Consider the following 20034-nt stretch of genomic DNA (forward strand, 5'->3'; position numbering starts at 1 on the left):
CGTTACAGCAGCCTACAAGCATGCTGTGTCAATAAATCAGCTCAGACACTGTTAGAAATGTAGTATTTAGCCTAATAACATCATGCTACAGCAGTAATAACATCAGCTTTAGTCAAATGGCTCTAGCTCTCCCGCTAAATGTCATAAACTCTGGACACATTTCCCTGTATGTTGACATGATAATGGCCGCATTTCCCAGATCGCTCTTAGCTTAAGAAGATCTTTCACTAAGAAGGAGTTGTAAGATCGAGCTGACCCACTCTTAACAGTCTTCTTAGCCAGCAAACGCTCACAGATCCAGCCGCAGCAGGCTCATTAATATTGTGTCCGGGGTCCCCCCCCCCCCCTGTTAAATGGTATCTCCCAGGCGCACTGCGTCATCAAGCCATGTGATGTTTGGTATTGCCGAATTCAGAAAGCTCTAGGCTAGACTCAAAAATTACATCGTTTTTTTTTAATTTATTATGGATTTTGCACCAGAGCAGCCTAAACACACATAGTCCAAAATTGCGATGAGTGGTGACAAGTCATGTCATGCCGTTTTTCGACGGGAAAAGTTGAAGGATTTGTGTCATAAACAACATCAGCTATCATAATCACACCTGATTTCAATAAGGTACAATGTTTGAAGCTGGCTGAGTGTTGTTTGATCACTGATAGTACTGTTTTGAAGCAGAGTGACCGTCTTGTCATTTGGAGCTCCGCCTGGATCTTTTCATGGTAAAAACACTGTAGAATGGTCATACTTTGAGCAGTCTTCTTCAAATTTGAAACAAATGTTCATTGATAGTGTGCCTACAGCCCCACAGTGTCATTTACCTGCTCAGATGAAGCCACAGACAGTTATTCATCCTGAAAAACAGTTTTTATTTTATTTTACATGCATGCATGTAGTCAGAGCAGTTCAGAAGCTACAGTCATTTTAATTTGGGTATGTCATTTTAGGCGTTTTTGCTGCAAAATGGGGGTGGAGTGCAACACTGTAGCATAATGCACTTCTTATTTATGTATTTATTTATTGTAATATACATTTTAATTTATATTTTATTTTATTGCTTTATATTTACATACTTTATTTCATACCTACATCCTTACTTCTTAAAATTCTCTGTTCCTTACATCCCAGCGACTGAAACCAATCTAAACTGCCTCTGGAACAGCTTTGAGCTTTTATCTGATCTCTGTTCTTCACGCTGTTGTCTGCTCTGATCACATGAGCCGTTTATTGTATTGTTTATTCTATACTGTGCGTACAGTACAGTACAGGCACCTCTGATGTCTTTTTTATGTTTTATGCTTCCTTGGTGCAAAAAGAATTTCTTCTTGAGGGACAATAAAGATCTGGACTAAAACCTACAAAACACACTTCATTGCTTGTTAACCAGCGATGAGATGCACCGACGTCTCGACGGCAATTCATCCGAGTGCATTCCACTGGTTCCCATACATCACCAGAAAGACCTCTTCCCACTCAGAGTCAGCTGGGCGGCGGGAGAATAAGATCGTGCTGCTCCATAGTTTATCATTTAACATATTTCACGTTTCTTTCACCTTTAGCGCTGCTCAATACCGTCTGACGGCTGACCTTTAGTGGGAGAATGAGAGCGGCCTGTAACTGTAAGCACCCACTCACACACAAGCTGGGAGAAATGGGCGAGTGCACGCACTTCTTCTAAGGTCATAGCCCGAGGCAGTCAATAAGAGTGGTGAGCTTTTGTGTTTGCTAATACTTTCCAGCAGTCTGACACAGCTATATATTAGAGATAAGCACGAGGATGAGCGTCTGAAATACACTGATGGGGACACATACATGTAGTGTGTGCACATATTCAAGCAGGTTGCATTAGTTATGATGTTAAAATAAAAATATGTGACGCTTCCTCACCTCAACACAACCTCTGCTCTACTTTTTCATGCAAAGCTGATTTAACGGGGCCTTTGACACTCAGCCATTGTTGCAGCAGTTAAACACCCAGACACGAAGGCGGGTGGGTAAACAAAGGGAGAAACAGTCACACACACACACTCACACACACACACACACTCACAAGCACAGAAAACACACTCAGAGCTGTGTGCACGCTGCTCCAAAAATCCTGCAGAGAGGAACATTAAGTCATACAAACACCTTGAGTGTCAGCCTTGGCTGTGAAAGGGGGGAAGATGGATGGTCTTTAGCCTCGGCTGCTCAGGCAGTGATGAATGACCAGATAATTTCCAGGCCACACACACACACACACACACACACACACACACACACACACACACACACACACACCAGCGTTCACACGCCAACACACATCTGTATAAATACTAGCACACTTATAAAAGTACACTAAAAAGCACATATATTTAAACATACATCACCACACACGTACCCTATCTATCTGCACAACACACACACACACACACATGCATACTGCAGTGCACGTGGGCTATAAGTTTCCATACTCTGCCCACTGATGACTGACTGCTCACAGTAAAGAGATCCCACAAGAATCCATCGCCGTTTCACTGACTCAAAATAGACAGATGGAGGCAGAGGATATTGGTTCGATATTAAAAAAAAAAAAAAAAAAAAAAAAACTGGACAATTACATCGAGGTGTTTTATGGTCTCTCTGGAGATGGAGGGATGAGAACGTATGTGAGAAAAAGTGTGCCCTTCACTTAGGAAGCATTTTCACTTTATTTTATTAGACTGCAGCAAAACTGTTTTTTCTTCTCTTTTGTCGGGATATTCTCACATCAATTACCACGTCTGAGAATAGTGCAATTACTGTGCACCAACAAGACCATCATTACCATGTCAGCCAATTATGTCCTGCTGTGCTGGATTATATAGGAGTGGCACAGAGGAAGGCAGTGCTGCTCGTCTGCAGTGGGGAGGGAAGCATCCAGATCCTTTATTGAGGAAATGTTACATTTCCATACAATAAAAATACACATTTAAAGAAGAGTCCTGCAATAAAAACTTCATTAGCACAGAAGTATTATCAGCAACACGATCTCACTCCCAACTCATCAAATACAGCAGCTGGTCAGTGCTGCTACACTTCAAACTACTCTCACTGGCCATTTTATTAGGTACACCTAATCAACTGCTCATTAACGCAAATAGCTGATCAGCCAATCACGTGGCACGGAGCATCAGAATGATGAAGAAAGGTGATTGAAGTGACTTTGAACGTGGCATGGTTGTTGGTGCCGGACGGGCTGGTCTGAGTATTTCCTGGGATTTTCAGCACAACCATCTCTAGGGTTTACAGAGGATGGTCCCAAAAAGAGCAAATATCCAGTGAGCCAAAATGCCTTGTTGATGCCAGAGGTCAGAGGAGAATGGCCAGACTGGTTCAAGATGATAGAAAGGCAACAGGAAGTCAAATAAGCACTGGTTCCAACCAAGGTGTGCAGAAGAGCATCTCTGAAGCAACAACACCTTGTCCAACCTTGAAGCAGATGGGCTACAGCAGCAGAAGACCACACCAGGTGCCACTCCTGTCAGCTAACAACAGGAAACTGAGGCTACAATTCACACGGGTTTTCTCACCAAAACTGGACAATAGAAGATTGGAAAAACCACATTCAGATGGAAGCATGGATCCATCCTGCCTTGTATCAACGCTTCAGGCTGCTGCTGCTGCTGCTGGTGGTGTAATGGTGTGGGGGAGATTTTCTTAGTACCAACTGAGCATGGTTTAAACACCACAGCCTACCTGAGTATTGTTGCTGAGCGTGTCCATCCCTTTATGACCACAGTGTACCCATCTTCTGATGGCTACTTCCAGCAGGATAACGCACCATGTCACAAAGCTCACATCATCTCAAACATGACAATGAGTTCACTGTACTCCAATGGCCTCCACAGTCACCAGATCTCAGTCCAATAGAGCACCTTTGGGATGTGCTGGAACGGGAGATTCTCATCATGGATCAACTGTGTGATGTCATCATGTCAATATGGACCAACATCTCTGAGGAATGTTTCCAGCACCTTGTTGAATCTGTGACACCAAGAATTAAAAAGAGGGTCCAACCTGGTACCAGCAAGGTGTACCTAATAAAGTGGCAGGTGAGTGTATATTTATTAATTATAACAATAGCTGACAGATCCAGTTTGTGGTGTCATATCGTACAATATTCCCCTCTGGACTGTAATAGAGTACAATTATAAAGTAACATGGAATTGAAATACTTGAGTAAATGTTCTTAGTTACCTTCCAGGTCACAGAGCTAAGGATGTATATTTCCTGCAGGATTCACATTCATATTGAACAGTTCTGCATCACAAGACTCACATCCAGTGCCTACTGTATGTTCAGTTCCGATGCAGGAAGTAGCCCTTTATGAAGTGAAGTGGAAAGTCAGGGTGTGGAGGTCTGGCATGTTGATGTGCATGTAGCGCTTTCAACTGTCATTCAAAAGGCTTCAGTTTGCATCCTCTCACTGTCACGCTCCAACAGCTAATGTTGGCTTTTTACAGCCATAACCAGCGTCTTTCCTTGACCTTGTGCTTCAGTCACTCAGACCGAACCACACCTTGACCACAGAGTATCTGCCATAAATACAATCTTTCCCTGACCCTAACCTTACTGTGGCTGCCATGTGCAGGTATTTTATTAAGAAATAATTAAAAATCATTGAATGTAATCTGGTTTTGCAGAATAGTCCAATATCAGGTTCATTTTTGGCAAAATGGTTGTCTTGTGTATTAAAGGAGCAGTGTGTAAGATTTGGGAGGATTTAGTGGCATCTAGTGGTGAGGATTACAGATTGCAACCAGCTGAAAGTTTTCCTGGATAGAATCCCTTCAGTGTTTATTGTTGGGGAGGTTTTTTACTAGGAGCCGAAGGTTTCTTCCTCTCCAAAACAAACAGACCAGGTGATTAAAACACACAATAAAGCTGTGTCATGTTACAAATCAGCGTATCTCTTACCCTGTTTGGCTCATTGCAGACAGCCCACTTGCCCAGTGTCTGCTAATGTGTGCTTACCCATTTTCACTGAGAACTTGATGTGCGCTTACTTTATTTCTTCTTCACATTCAGGAGGTTTTTACCAGGAGCCGAAATATCTGCAGAGGTCCTTTCCTCTCAAAAATGAACAGACCTGGTGATTTAAACGAGGGCCCGACCGATATGGATTTTTTGGGGCCGATGCTGATTCCGATGTTATGGAATAAAAAAGTCAGATAGCCGATATATCATCTGATTAAATTTCTACGTTTTTCAATTTAAAAAACAAAACAAAATACCTGCTTTTGATGGCTTATATATAGTTCAAACACTCGTTGCAAAGATATAAATTGAAGGAAGAACATTTTACTATTTTCAATTACTTTTATTATCAGAAATTGTGTGGAACAAGCAGCATATGAACAATTTGAACACAAAATAAATCAAAAATATGCACAACTTTACTAAGATATGGCAGCCACTAATAAATCACTTGCCCGAGCACCTTAGCGACACAATCCGTAAAGGGAATGACACAATGGATTGGAGAGTGCCTGAGGCAGTCTGATTTGATGATTTATTATTCTTATTATATTTTTTTCTCATATTTATTTTATTTCTATTTATTTATTTATTTATTTATTTACTAACTCAACATGAGTATGGACTGAACTTGGTTAAAAATGAAAGTGGGAAATAGAATATGCTAACAGAGATAAAGATGTATATGTGTATACATAGATATGTGCAGAATCCCGAGAGACATGAACTATGTCATCCCATCCTATGACTTTATTTTGGATTTTGTTTTGTAGTTTTATCACTGTTCTTTTTTTCCCCCTTGTTTATGTGTAGTGTGTTATGGGTCTTGTTTGTTTGTCTTTGTTTTGTTTGTGTGCTTTATGTAATATGCCACAAATATGAAGGAGGAATGGACTTGAAAAAAAATGTTGTGGCTATTTTGTAATAATCATAAAGCATAAATAATCATGCAAAGTCTGTATGAATAAAGACATCCACAGCACCAGAGTTCTTCTTATTATTGCCAATTTAACAGAGGTAGGTTATAGTGCAAAAAGTAACACAAGGACATCATTTCTAAGTAAAACACCATATTCCCTGCATTTTATTAGTGATGTGAAAATATAAGTGTTAACATCGGCGTCAATCGGCCAACTTTTGGCCGATTGACGATTATTCTCTAATGGCTATAATCGGCCAATTAAATCGGCCAGCCGATAAATCGGTCGGGCCCTAATTTAAACAGGTAAAAACACTGAATCGCACAGTTCCAAGTTTAAAAGAAACTGGGTTTACTGATGCTCTTGTCGCAGAGGGGCGGCTAACCACGGTGGCCAACACGTAACGAAAACACAACCATTCTTATTTTCTATACATCCCCGTACATTCTACACAGGGACCTTTAAATTGCTTTGTTATAACTGCACTGTTGTACAATCACAGCAGTCTGATGTTTTTAATGTACAGGACCCCTCTTTAATTACAAACTCAGTATGTTGTTCAACTGTGTTATTTGACTGTACATCTTCACATTAAATCTTAAAATGTTTTAATAAGGATAATTAAAATTTAAAATCATTTCTAAAGTCATGTTTTATTAATATCTGTATTCTTGTATTAATTGCACGAGCACCATGAGCACAAACTAGATGGCGGAGAAACACAAAGTGTCCCAGTTGAAAAATCTTTACAGAGTTTTCACAACTCTTTTAAAACATTAACGTGTTGTTGTTTATCACCTGTCATGGGAGCTCTGTTCTCTGTGTGAATACAAACTTTCCCAGCGATGGAGGCATAAGTACTTGACATATAAAAATACAATTGAAGGGTAAAAAATACCTTTAACCTCTTGGCTCATAACTTAGATGGAAGACAGACTGAAACTACACGATGGCTGCACTGCTCAAGGGTTTAGTTGCTGCTTAACGTTTGTTCTCAGTGTGGATGGAAAAAGAAATGGAGTGAGAAAAAGAATGATCGGGTGTTTTGCAACTCAACTGAGCGAGACGTATTGATTATAGGTGCAATGCTTTTAACAAAATAGTTGTTATTTCTGATTGATATGACACAGCGCTTCATGAAAACTTTTACTTTTCTAACTGTTCTTAACCTCGACGTGTGGTTATGTCTCTCCTAAGAGAAATCTGATGTGTTCTCTGTTTCACGTTTGTTTGGAATAAGTAGACGAAGAGCGACTGTGGGTCGTTAACACGAGCGCTGACAGGCACCGCGACTGAGGAGACAAAGAAAACAGCACCGCCTACAGAAACCCAAACTTCATCAACACAAACTGAGCACACCGTGTGACTGACAGATGATCTCTTGGAAGTGCAGCACAGAAACACCCCAGTAATGAGCACTTAGCAACTCAGATGGAGCCAAAATGAAAAAAAAAAAAAAAAAAGATTTCATGGATTACCACTTTAAAGACAGCTCGCGCTCGCTGAGGCTCCAGTCAGGAAATGTAAAGGAGATGGAGTCGGTGAAGTGAGAGGAGTGCTAAGATGGCAGAGTGTGGTTGAGAGTATTCACATGGTTGGGCTTGTCACTTTCCTGTCTGGCCTCGCAGCCTCTCTGACCCTCCCCCCCGTGTTTCCTGCTCTGCCTGGGATGATGGAGATGGAGGACTAAAAGGGTGATCGCTCACTCTGTGTGTGGTGTGTGTGTGTGTGTGTGTGTGTGTGTGTGTTTGATTATGTGTATGCGTGCGTTTTCAGTGAGCCTTTGTGTGTGTGTGTGTGTGAGTGTGCTTTTTTAAGTGAATGTCCCTGTGTGTGTAGCTGTGTGTCCCAGTGTACTGTATGTGCATTTATTACATCTGGATGCGTGTGTATATTCCCCTTTCGTGTGTATGTGTGTGTGTGTGTGTGTGTGTGTGTGTGTGTGTGTGTGTGGTTGTTTATCACTGGCCTGTCACCGGTCTCAGGGTGCTGGAGACACCCGATCTGTAACAGGTGGATACACTCCAGCACACACACACCATGCAGAATGTAAAACAGCTTGGCTTGCAGCCATCAGTCTATTGCACCGATCCCAGCGCCATTATCTGTGTGTGTGTGTGTGTGTGTGTGTGTGTGTGTGTGTGATTGCATGTGCATCTGATATGGCCGTGTTTCGATCCTAATGACTAACCATGTACTATTTGTCTGTCATTGCATATGCAGTGTGTGTGTGTGTGTGTGTGTGTGTGTGTGTGTGTGTGTGTATTAGGGTGCAAATAAATCATAACTGCACTGTTTGTGCATTCAACAGTGGTTTTGTCCTCGTGTCAAGGTGCAGAGATCTGTATGCACTCATACAGATGCTCTCTCACTCTTTTCCTCACACACACACACACACACACACACACACACACACACACATGCACACGCAGCCAGGCTATGCCTAGTTAGTGTAATGACACATTGGAGGGCCATCAACTGTCCAGGAAGATAAACAGTAGTGACTGGAGGGCCCATTACTCCCAGTCATGCCTGAAGGAACACATTTAAGATGCTTCATCATTACCGAGCGTATTAAGCTACAGTAAAAACCTGGAACAGTGAAGCAATAGGCCGTTTCTGTCTCTGAGGGATACTGTAAAGTTTTGTAGGATAAACCTCTTAATTTGCCTGTACTTTCTCCAGGCCTGTGAAGTGTTTTGCTAACTGTTAATGGATGGCGAGTGGTCCTGGGTGTCTGGTGGGATTTAAGATGCAGAAACTACAGTACGTCTTGTTGAGGTAAAAACATCAGGCGGTGTTAAAGTTAGTAGCAAGGGTGCTCATCAGTGACTGAAGGTAACATAATCAGAGTTAAAGGGCGCTTAAAAGAGGTCAACAAAAAATGAAATAATAATAATAAAACAGACAAACAAGGCAATTCAGTATAACATTTAAAAAACAGTTTAAAACATGGATTAACTGATTCATAAAATCATAGCGTTGTAAAACTATAAATCATAAAATCAGGTAAGATTAAGAGCTGCAGCAGCATGAAGCGTAAAAAGAAAGAGTGTCAGACCTGTATGAGGAAAGTCAGAGCGAGTTAAAGTCTTAAGTGAACAGATATGTTTTTAGCTTTCTGTTAAAAATATTTAGAGCACTAGCTTCTCTTATATCTATAGGTCGTGTGTTCCATAGATTTGAGGTGTCACTGATGCCGGAATTCCACTGGATGCGTGTCCGTTGCGGAACGGCAGCCCTGGTTATCTGCTGTGTGCTCTGCCGTCCGTCAGCACCCACCGGCTGTGTTTGCTGTGTGGAGCGGTGCAGCTCCGCTGGACAGCAGGAGTCACGAGGACCCACGAGATCTCGCAAATTCACACATAATCGCGCGATATAACAAGATGTAGTTTCTATAAACAGAACCACAAAACCAGAGGAGTAGTAGGAAGACATGTTGGTGCACCTCCATGATTAACATCTCCTCGTCCATGGTGTCAACGGGGTGAAATGATGTCTGAAAACCTCTGACCTGTTGACTTCAGGCCTGCCTCCGCCCATTATGACGTTCTCAAGGTGTAGTGCAGGGAAATATGATCCGCCGTGAACGCTGTGTATTTTATTTTGAAAATTAACTGGATGATTTATTTTGTTTCTGTGCATGACTTCCTGCCCCGCACGATCTGCTCTGTGCTGAATTGCTGCGTTGTGCTCCGGCGTCCGGCAAAAATAGAAGTCCTGCGTATCTGTTGCGGAGGGCTCCGGAGCGCCGCAGCTGAGACGGAGCCGGAACACAGCACAGCCGCAGCCGGTGGAAACACACATATTTACTAGAACTGAAACGTATCGGCTCCGCTGCTGTGCCGGAGGACAGACGCAACCAACACGCATCTGGTGGAATTTGGGGGTGACAAAGGCTGCATCCCTAATCTTCCAATAAACCATCAGCAGATGATCACAATGTTCTTGGAGGCAAATAGTTAACAAGCGAGTTAGCGATGTAGCTCGGTCCCAGCACATGTAGGGCTTTGAATACAAGGAGGAGGAGCTTCAAATCAAATCTAATGCTGTGTCTCAAATCACATACTTATTAGTATACTATGTGCACTATGTACTCATTGGCGTAGTGTGTGAATTTCGACAGGGTAGTGTTGTCTCAAACCAAACATGGCCGTTGTGCACTCACTGGAAATGACAACCGAAAATTAGATAGTTAGCAAACTAGCATTAGCAATCGTGTTATCGTTCGCAGTACCAAATCATTACAGACTGCTAAATTAACCCAATAAACATACTGCTGGCTTATACCCGACAACAGTATGGTGGTGCTTAGTGCAAAAAACACATGTATTTGTACAATGCAGCGACGTTCACGGTCGCATAGTCCTTGGCCCCTCCCCTTCTGCTACGTAGCCAAGATGGTGACCACTGAGGGCGAGAAGTGTCCATAGTTCCACACTCAACTTCTTGACCGTTTTGAGTGCACCATCCGGGTACTCGTAGCGCACTGCATTTTTCCATACTTCTCAGTGTGAACGCACTTATGCACTCAAAGTATTAAGTATAAGTACAGAGCATGTTTTGAAACACAGCATAAATGTAACAGGAAGTCAGTGCAGAGCAGCTCAGGCTGGCCTGCTGTGGTCTCTCTCCTCTTGGTTAAGCCTGTAAGTCTGTTTCCTGAATGGTTTTCTGAAGAGCAGCATTGTTGGATGCAGTCTTCAGATATCTCTGTGTGCTATTGATTGGTGTCTTGGTCTCACAGTTTTGATGCCAGTTATGGTGTGTGTGTGTGTGTGTGTGTGTGTATGTGTGTGTGTGTGTGTGAAGGTTGCTGATGGAAAACAGGAGTCTGTGTGCCAGTTTCAGCTCTTTGTTTTTGGATTGTTTGAAGGTATTGGCGTTGGTTGCCATCTCTGACATACAGAATGAGACACTGGGGCGACATATATACCGGCTGATCAGACCACAATAAACACAAAGGGGAGAACTTACAGAGACAATAACTAAAACCAACACAAATAAACCCTAACCCCCCTCATGATGTCACAGCTCTTGGTTTGGTCTGTGGGGTGGACTTTTACATAACACCAGGCTCCGCCCACAGCCTCATCCTTTGCCCAACTCCAACCAGGAAGTGACTTCAGGTAACTCAAAGACAAAGATAGCAACATGACAACACGATGTAAACTAAATGTGCACGTTTCATGTAGAAAACAGTGACGTCAAACTGCTAATAAATACATTTTAAACTAAAATTGGTGTTGCGTGTATTTTAAGTGACTGCAAATTAAAGGTAACTGATCACATGGTGACAGTGTGGGTGAGAATGTGAATCATTCAACCTTTTGTGTGGCTGTGGGCACGGCCATTGCACATGGCGTTATGTTGGTAGTTCAGAATTGCTGTGATTGACTCCATGCAAGTCAGATTATTTAAAACTTGTCTTTTTATATTTGCAGGGAGGAGAAGGACAAGAGTGAGACACTGGTTCAGGAGCAGTCCCGATGGAGAGACATTAATAAACTCTGAGAAGGTACGTTTACCCGACTTTTAACCGTTTGAAACCTGAGCAAGCTGGCTTTATTTCTTTCAAAAACACAGGAAGAAGGCAACGAAAGAAGAAGTGACCCAAAATATTACAAGAAACAAGAAATTAGTAAAAAATAAAATAAAATAAAAACTAATTTATTATAAACAAACAAGGAAATTACTTGGGGAAAAGTGCTTAAAAGTTATAACAATTCTTTACCATAAAACTTTTAATTATTATTTATTTCATATATATATTTTTCTATTATTTTATTTTATTTTATTTATTATTTTTTATTTTATTTATCTTTTTTATTTATTATTTTATTATTATTTTTATCTTTACCATAATTTTAAATATGTAATAATAATGATTATAAATATAGTTTTTCTCTGTTTTTTTTAAATAATTTTCTAAATCTGTTCATTTATAATTTGTGGGACATTTCTCGCCAAGTTCCTCATTGCCTTTATCCCCCATGCTTTTGACAAAAGTCGCACCAATTTTCTCGGATCGGAGTTCAAAGGTTTATGTATTTGTGAAAGGCGTCTGAAAGCAGCACAAGAAAGAAAAGTGATGTGACGTCAGGTTTCAGTGGGTTAATTATTACTGAATGATATTTAACCAGTGTAACTGTATTTCTTTTTACTGAAGTCTAACTCGACTGGTCAGATTATTTCGGCCTCATATTTTCAGTATTTTAAAAACACCAGTTTAAAATCTTTTTTTTAATCAAAAGAATATAAACCACTAATGTTTGTGTCACAGTTGCTGCTGTCTCTAATGCTGCAGCTTTGTCTCTGAAATCACAGGCTCACACTGTCTCCAACTATCCATTAAAAACAGCCTGCAGCAGAGATATACAGTCGCCTTGACTGAAGTCGTATATCACGTTGAACAGCACAAGTTTTCATCCAAAAGAAATAATTTTATCATATAATTAATGCTTTATTCTCTCTAGGCCCATCCTTGCCTTGTCTCCTGTGTGTGTGCAGTGTGTGTATACAGGTGTAATCTTTGATGGTGTGGTCTTTAATGTGTAGAAGGGTTGTTTTTATTGATGGAGCAGCAGCTGCAGTCTCAGCACTTCTACTGGCTCTAAAACCTGGCAGGACAGCTCTTATCCGGGCTGGACGCTGGTGCTACTCAGCTCCTGTGTCTACACAGATTCTTGTCCCGATAGCTCAGTGTTTTTCTTCTTCAGCACAGGACCCAGTGTTTTGGGAATTTATTGAAGAATTAAGCGAGGGTGGAGTGTTGTTGCAGGAGCAGGAGACACAGTATACAAGCATGCAGCTGACTGTGACTCTGCAGCTACAGTAAAAAGTGCAGTGAGTTTGAACGCTGGTGTCATTCAGGGGGTATTTAGCAACGTCTTTCAGCACACCTCTGGTATCAGACGCTGCTGCCGGCTGCTAAAACAAACAGATTGCGGCTCAGCTTTGTAAGAGGATTTGAGACAGAGTCACGGAGCATTTGGAGTCGTCACCAAACTTTTCTCGCTTGTTTGGATAAACCTCTCTGCTATCTGTCAGCCTGTGAATAATGATCTTCCTGAGAAAACTGAGCAGAAAACATGAAAGTAGAACTGAGTCTATCAAAGCATGTTCACTTCAAAATGAGCCTGATCTTCATCTGGGTGTATTATAGATTATAATTACTCATATCTTAGGGTTCTAATGTGGGAGTTAGATTTTACTAATTAATGGTTTAAAATCATTATTGCTGCTCTCGCTGACTGTTAAAGAAGGCCAGTATTAATAAAAGTAAGAATTTGTTTTAATGTTGTTTGAAAAGATAAATTGATTGAATATTTTAGTGTTTAAAGGCCTGACACACCAAGCGGACGGTCAGCCATCAGTGTCAATGTTTGGCTGTTAGTAGGTAGGTGTGTCCCGCACTGTTGCCCCCCTTTGTTTTGTTTTTTTGTGCCAATTCAGCCCGTTGAAGCAGCGACTGCAGAGCACGGCAGTGACACTCATTAGTGCCCGAGAAGTAAGGGTGTGCCATGTCATCTTGTTCACAATAATGACGGTATCATTTTTAATATCATATGAAAAATTCATGTCTTGTTTCTTGCTATTTTTTGACTTGTTAGCATATTGACGTCATACTGTTACCCATGGTAACAACAAGCATGGCTGGAGGTGAAATGATCAGCGACTCCTTGGTGGTTCCAGTAAAAAGAGGAGCAGCTTCAGTAGTGTGGAATAAAGTGTGGCGTCCTGAATGTTTTCCTTCTCTTAGCGCTCAGAGGGAACTCATTCAGCGGCTCCTCTGGCAGCAGCACAGCGTCTCTCCCTCTCCTCTCTGATTCTGTCACAAACCTTTGCTGATGGAAACCTACGTGAATAAACTCCACATATGTGACTGTCTCATAACAGCCTGTCACAGGTTACAGCTGATGGTTAGAGGAGAAATGGCAGAGCATAAAGGTCCAGGTGGAAAAAAACCAACTCAATCATTTAGGATTTTACTAAAAGAAGGAAATCAGCTGTTGATTTATATATATAGATCCCAGGGGACAGTTTCTGTATCTGGGAGCTGTTTAAATGTGTAATTAGTAGATTTGATTTAGCTGAACTATTAATATTGTAACAAAATCTGAATCTCACTCTGAGTTACTGTTGTTGTTCACAAACTAAAGAAATGAGACATCAGTTTAGTTTTTACTGAATATCTGAAGCAAACTGTGAAACTAGATCACTGATTTTGTTGCAGTTCTATATTCTTGGATTAATAGTACTTTTTTTAAACAAATTTGTGATTGCAAATATACCCTGAAATATGGTGATATTATTTTAGAAGACACGCAGAAAGGCCAGCGAGAGTGAGACCAAAACAAACTTGCTACATAAGGTAAGATTATTTTTCTTTAGTCATTGAGTTCTTCAGCAGAAATGTTTAGTGACTGTTTGTGTTGCTGTCCACTGGTGCACGATAAACACGTTCTGTTCTTTCAGTGTCGGGCTGTGTTGCTGATGTGCTAACTGGCTAACTAGCATCAAGACGGTCTTCCAGTTTCCTCTCACACAGGTGCAGTAGATATGTGCTGGTTTGGCCATCGGTTAAAGCCTGTGCTGTGTGTTCAAGTGCAACTTTCAGCTGAGACACACTGACGTGAGGCGACGCAGCAGGGGGCCTTTGTCACCACCAGAAGTCAGTTTGATGTGTCTGAGCATTTAATGATAACACTCTGCAATAGAAAGGAAATGATATAAACACACACACACACACACACACACACACACAGAGTGGGAATTTTAAAGCAGCAGATGCAGCAACATTAATATTCATTTAGAGTTGTGTCTGTGTCCACACAGTGTATCTGGGCTCAGTTTAGCTCTGTTCTGGTGTCGACCAGTTTCTGTGATTAATATCTGGATCTTTGGCGGCAAAACGCTCCACTGATTTCACCAGCTAACTTCATCTGTGTCCCTTTTGAAGCTTGGCAGGTAGTGCACCAACACACTGTCATCCCATGTCGTCAAATACCGATGCTTTCTCACATCCCTTGGCATGTGATACAGATGCTGAGGCGCCCTTTAGTTAGCATCTGTACATCTCCTGGATGAAACACATTGAAACACATTGTTTGTCCAACGGCTGTGGTTATGTTTAGGCAACAGAATACTTGGTAATGTAAAGTCTTGGTAAAGCGGTGATGACTTGGGATGTGAATATGTTGGAAAGTCTCCACTTTGAGGTTTAGAGCATGGTGAATGGCGAAGGCATAGTTGTTTCCATAGTTGCTAAAAGGCCCTGCTCCGACTGTCCTTCTGTCCCAACCAACCCTGCTCTCCCCTACGTCTTGTTAGCCCCTTTTACACTGCCAGATTGTCGGTGAATGTTGGGCCGTTTTGCCGGCAAGCTGCGAGCGTTTAGACACACAGAGCCGGATTGGCGAGTTGATCCAAGGTGCCCAATTTTCCGCCTCGTAGGGTAGACATATTGGCGGAATCCTTGTTGGTTTAAAAAGGCAGAGGTGGCCTTCCGCTATGGGAGGAGCTGTTGAAGACTTGTGGGAGGAGCTGTTGATGACGAGCCACAGGCGGTGGATAAACAGGAAACAGCTGATAGCAGGAATTAGCGAGCAGCTAGTAGCAAGAGGGAAACACAAACCTGACAGACACTGTAAAGATGAGCAACTGGGGAGACAAGGAATTGCGCGCCCTCCTTGTCCTCGCAAACGAAGAGGCCATTAACCGTCAGATGACGGGGACGGTGAAGAACGGGCCGACTTAGGAGAGAATCGCCGAAGGACTGACCAGCCGCGGCTTCCCTCCCACATCACTGTTTACGTCACACGCTGAGCTACACGTTTTGTTACTTGCTCACGCCCCCCATTGCCCCAAAAAAAGGCGCATTCTGTATAAACAAAAGTAGGTAGGCGGCATTTTGCTGCACTCCCTGATTTTGTTTTTATACTGCCAATGCTGAAAGAAGACTGATTGGGCTTTCCTGCAAATTTGCACAATTCCTATCTAGAAAGGGCTGTTGATTGATGCTCTCAGTTTCATTATGGACACCTGACCAAACAAAGACATGCAGTTGTTTCTAGCAAACCTCCAACTTAGTTTGATATCACCCAGATTTTCCATGATTAGAAACATCAACACAACCAAAGAGCTTCACGCTTCACTAATTATTTCACAACTGTAAGCACGACAGGTTTTGGAAAAATGATTACAACAAAATGGTGGAGCACATCACACACTGATGATACTTGATGATGTGTAAGACTGAGGGTTGTGTTTACCTTTTAAAATGCAGAGTTAGGCATCTCATATCACAGGAACCCTCAGCCCCGTCTTCTCTTCAGTTACACACCTGATTCTCTCTTTCTCGCTGTGTTTGGTTCTCATGTTTGGGTACTGAGATCACATCTGTGCTGTCTGAAGCGCTGAACGATGATCAAGCTGCAAAAGAGAACAAGAGCTGAAAGCACGGTGGACAGTTTAATTATATCAACTTAATTATAAGGGATTTTCAGAGCATAATTATGGTGAAATATTACATTAGCCCTCTCCGTCAGACCTTTATCATTTTGAATCTCAGGATATTAATGTGTACGTCTGTGAAAACTGGGTCAGTTTGGCTATATTTCCAAGGTACCAGAGGTCACACTTACTTACTTCATCAATATCCTTTTGGCAGGTCGCCCAGAATATATCAGCTTGTGTATGTCAGGTTTTATGGACCAAAATGTTTTCGTCTTTTTCCACCACACACATCATTTTAGCCATCAAGTGTACGAGGCACAGAGGAGCAATTAAAAGCTGGAGGTTTCATCTTAAGTGTGCTACATGTGCTGACTTTCCTTCCATTAAGTCCACTTCCTGATAAAATGGACTGATAGACACTAATAAAAGGCGGATTTCAATCATGAAGGATTTGAGCTGCATCGCTGCGGATAAGAATGAATGAATCTGTTTACCGTCTTCTAAACAATTTATAGCAGTGCAGCGTAGGCAGAGTGGATGTTTAACAGCACAAATCAGGATGTATCTCAGCTCTGGATGTTCTTCGTCTCATCGCACAGGGGCTGCAATAAACTTTAAACCAACTGTCAAGGTTAATTTATTTACACAGCACATTTAAAAACAACAAAGTGCTTTTACAGAGACACGTTTCGGAATATAATTTTAAAATATAATCAGATTAATACAAGAAAATAAAGTAATGGTCCAGAAGAATAATTTATTATCACAAAATGACCAATCAAGAGGCCATAACATTCAAGAAGCTGGACACAAATATGCAGCTGCAGCCGCCCTGTTTGTTTCACTCAGCCTGAAGCCGATTCTTATTTCATACTGAAAACATAAATTTTTAAAAACAGTAATTTCCTATGACGGCTGGTCACTTAAGTTTCTCAGTGAATATCACTCAAACTGAGGAAACACTGCAATACTGGAGGACTGTTTTCAACTGAGGACAAAGACGTGCTAATAACTATTTACAGCAGCAGGACGGTGCAACAGTGTCTCACTGCCAAGAGATTTTGGACAGCAATGGAGCAACAATGATAAAGAGGAATAACACACACTGTAGATACTGTCAGTGCCTGGTCATAGTCAGGGGCGTGGTGAGGGCGGAGCCTGCGAGCAGGAAACAGTCCTTACCTCCAGCCTGTAAATACTTAAAAGGGTTTTTTTAAACTCACATAAGAGACACTACTTAATTTACTATAGATAAGATGAAAAACACCAGTCCTGTGAAATTCACCTGAATTTATGTACCATATCCAAGGTATACCCAAAGTAAACTGAAAGCTGTTCTTGTTCCGTCATTAGTACATGTTCATGCCAGAGATGGGGGACTCGAGTCACATGACTTGACTCGAGTCAGACTCGAGTCGCAAATATGATGACTTGAGACTTGCTTGACTAACGATAAAAGACTCAGACACTAGACACTTTGACTTTGTATTCATGACTTGAGACTTGACTTTGACTTGAGACAGATGACTCGAAAGGGCTTGGCTTTAATTCAGTATTAAAGGCACGCTAAGCACCGTTGGGCGTCACCTCTGTTTACATTCAACAATGTCATCAAACACAATGGAGCATCCCCCGTTTTGCGAATCAACATTTTTTCCAAATCAACCAAAACCCGGCTAAAGCGAGCGTATTTTAGTTTGTGCGAATCGGGGGATTTTAATTCGAATTTTGGCGTTTCCATCATAATTTTCCAATGCGATACTTCTAGATGCGCATCTAAACAGGCTGATGGAAACATGGCTTGTGACTCTGTCATGAACGAGCGATAGCTGCTAGTTACCCTGGATTTACACACCTGTTCAAGGGATAGTGCACCCACAAATGAAAATTCAGCCATTGTCTACTCACCCATATGCCGAGGGAGGCTCAGGTGAAGTTTTAGAGTCCTCACATCACTTGCAGAGATCCAAGGGGAGAGGAGGTAGCAACACAACTCCACCTAATGGAGGCTGACAGCGCCCCAGATTCAAACGTCCAAAAACACATAATTGAAACCACAAAATATCTCCATACTGCTCGTCCGTAGTGATCCAAGTGTCCTGACCTGCAAGACCGTGAGACTTGGGCACGCAGACATGTGTGTCTGCTTGCTTTCGCTGGTCTCACGCTAGCTGGCTGGTGCAGCCTGGACCACAATGTTTTTGTTGCCATTTGCGGAGCCTGGGCTGCCTACAGACACCGGACTTTTTCACAGCATATTCAGAGGACATGTAGCTCGCAGATCGTGAGGAGATGTTTGCTGTATGTGACATATGACTTGACTTGTGACTTGCTTAACCTGAGCAATGACTCAACTTGACTTGCTTGACTCTCACCACAACTAACTTGGGACTTGAAGGTAAAGACTTGAGACTTGCTTGTGACTTGCACATGTGTGACTTTCCCCCATGTCTGGTACATGCGCAAGCTTATTTTGTAGTTTTTTTTCCACTGTCAGTACTAGGGATGAAACGATCCACAGATCTGGATCAACATATCTATTAAATGATCAATGAGCCAATGTCACTGATGCAAAGTGAAAACATTGGTCCATATCGTCATCAACTGGGACATGCTTTTATTTTGGAAGTCTATGTCACAGTCAATCAGCCGAGAAAGATTCTCTTTCTCCACTTCAAGACACCAGAGGAGCCATTTGTTTATCATTTCTGTACATGTATAGCAGTCTGTGGTGCCAATAACTCACTCAAAACTCCTGTGGAGCTCTGGAGTGTCATTGATTATGAGACCCTTAAGCCATCGGGCCCATCGCCGGCTATTGATCTGCTCTGTAACTGAAAAAGTGAGGCAGGCACTTCCTTTCAACACTGGACCTCGTTGGTTATTGTCGCCTTACAAAGGCAGAGTGCAGAAACTACACAAACACTGAGAGAAATGTCTTCAAGTTTTTACAGCAGCCAGCAGCACATGTTGTGGGTATATTAGTGTGTCAGTGGATTAGAAATACATTTATATAATGCCTTTTAGGAAGGATTTTCTATAGATAAAAACCCTGACTACTGATGTGACCCCTAAAATATTGATACTGATACCGCATTTTTCCTTTGGATGACCTTAAACACTATTGTATGTAACTTTCTTTTTTTTTTTTTTAAGATATTTTTTGGGCGTTTTAGCCTTCAATTGATAGGACAGCTTAAGTGTGAAGGGGGAGAGAGAGGGGGAAGGGCATGCAGCAAAGGGCCACAGGCTGGAGTCGAACCCGGGCCGCTGCGGCAACAGCCTTGTACTTGGGACACTTGCTCTACCACTAAGCCACCGACGCCCCTTGCATGTAACTTTCTTATTGATATTGAACAGTTTCATTGGTGTTTGCAAGTTGTGAATGTTGAAATGACTCAGTGGTGACCTTCAGGATTGAGAATCTTCTTTTCCTGCAGCGTCCTTTTCATTCATCAGTGTTTTACTCATTAAGAAATTGACGTTGAACAAATGGTCGTTCTCATTCTCATCATTTTCCCACACATCATTGCCATTTTACACAATAAATAAATGCTGGTATGTTGACTTGACTTAGAATTTTCATTTTAATTAAGACATAATTCATTACAGACCAGGGATGCTTTAAAAACAGAAGTAAAAGATTCACACAATTTAAGC

The sequence above is a fragment of the Epinephelus fuscoguttatus genome, linkage group LG17, assembly GCF_011397635.1.
Source record: "Epinephelus fuscoguttatus linkage group LG17, E.fuscoguttatus.final_Chr_v1".
In the NCBI taxonomy this organism is placed as follows: Eukaryota; Metazoa; Chordata; class Actinopteri; order Perciformes; family Serranidae; genus Epinephelus; species Epinephelus fuscoguttatus.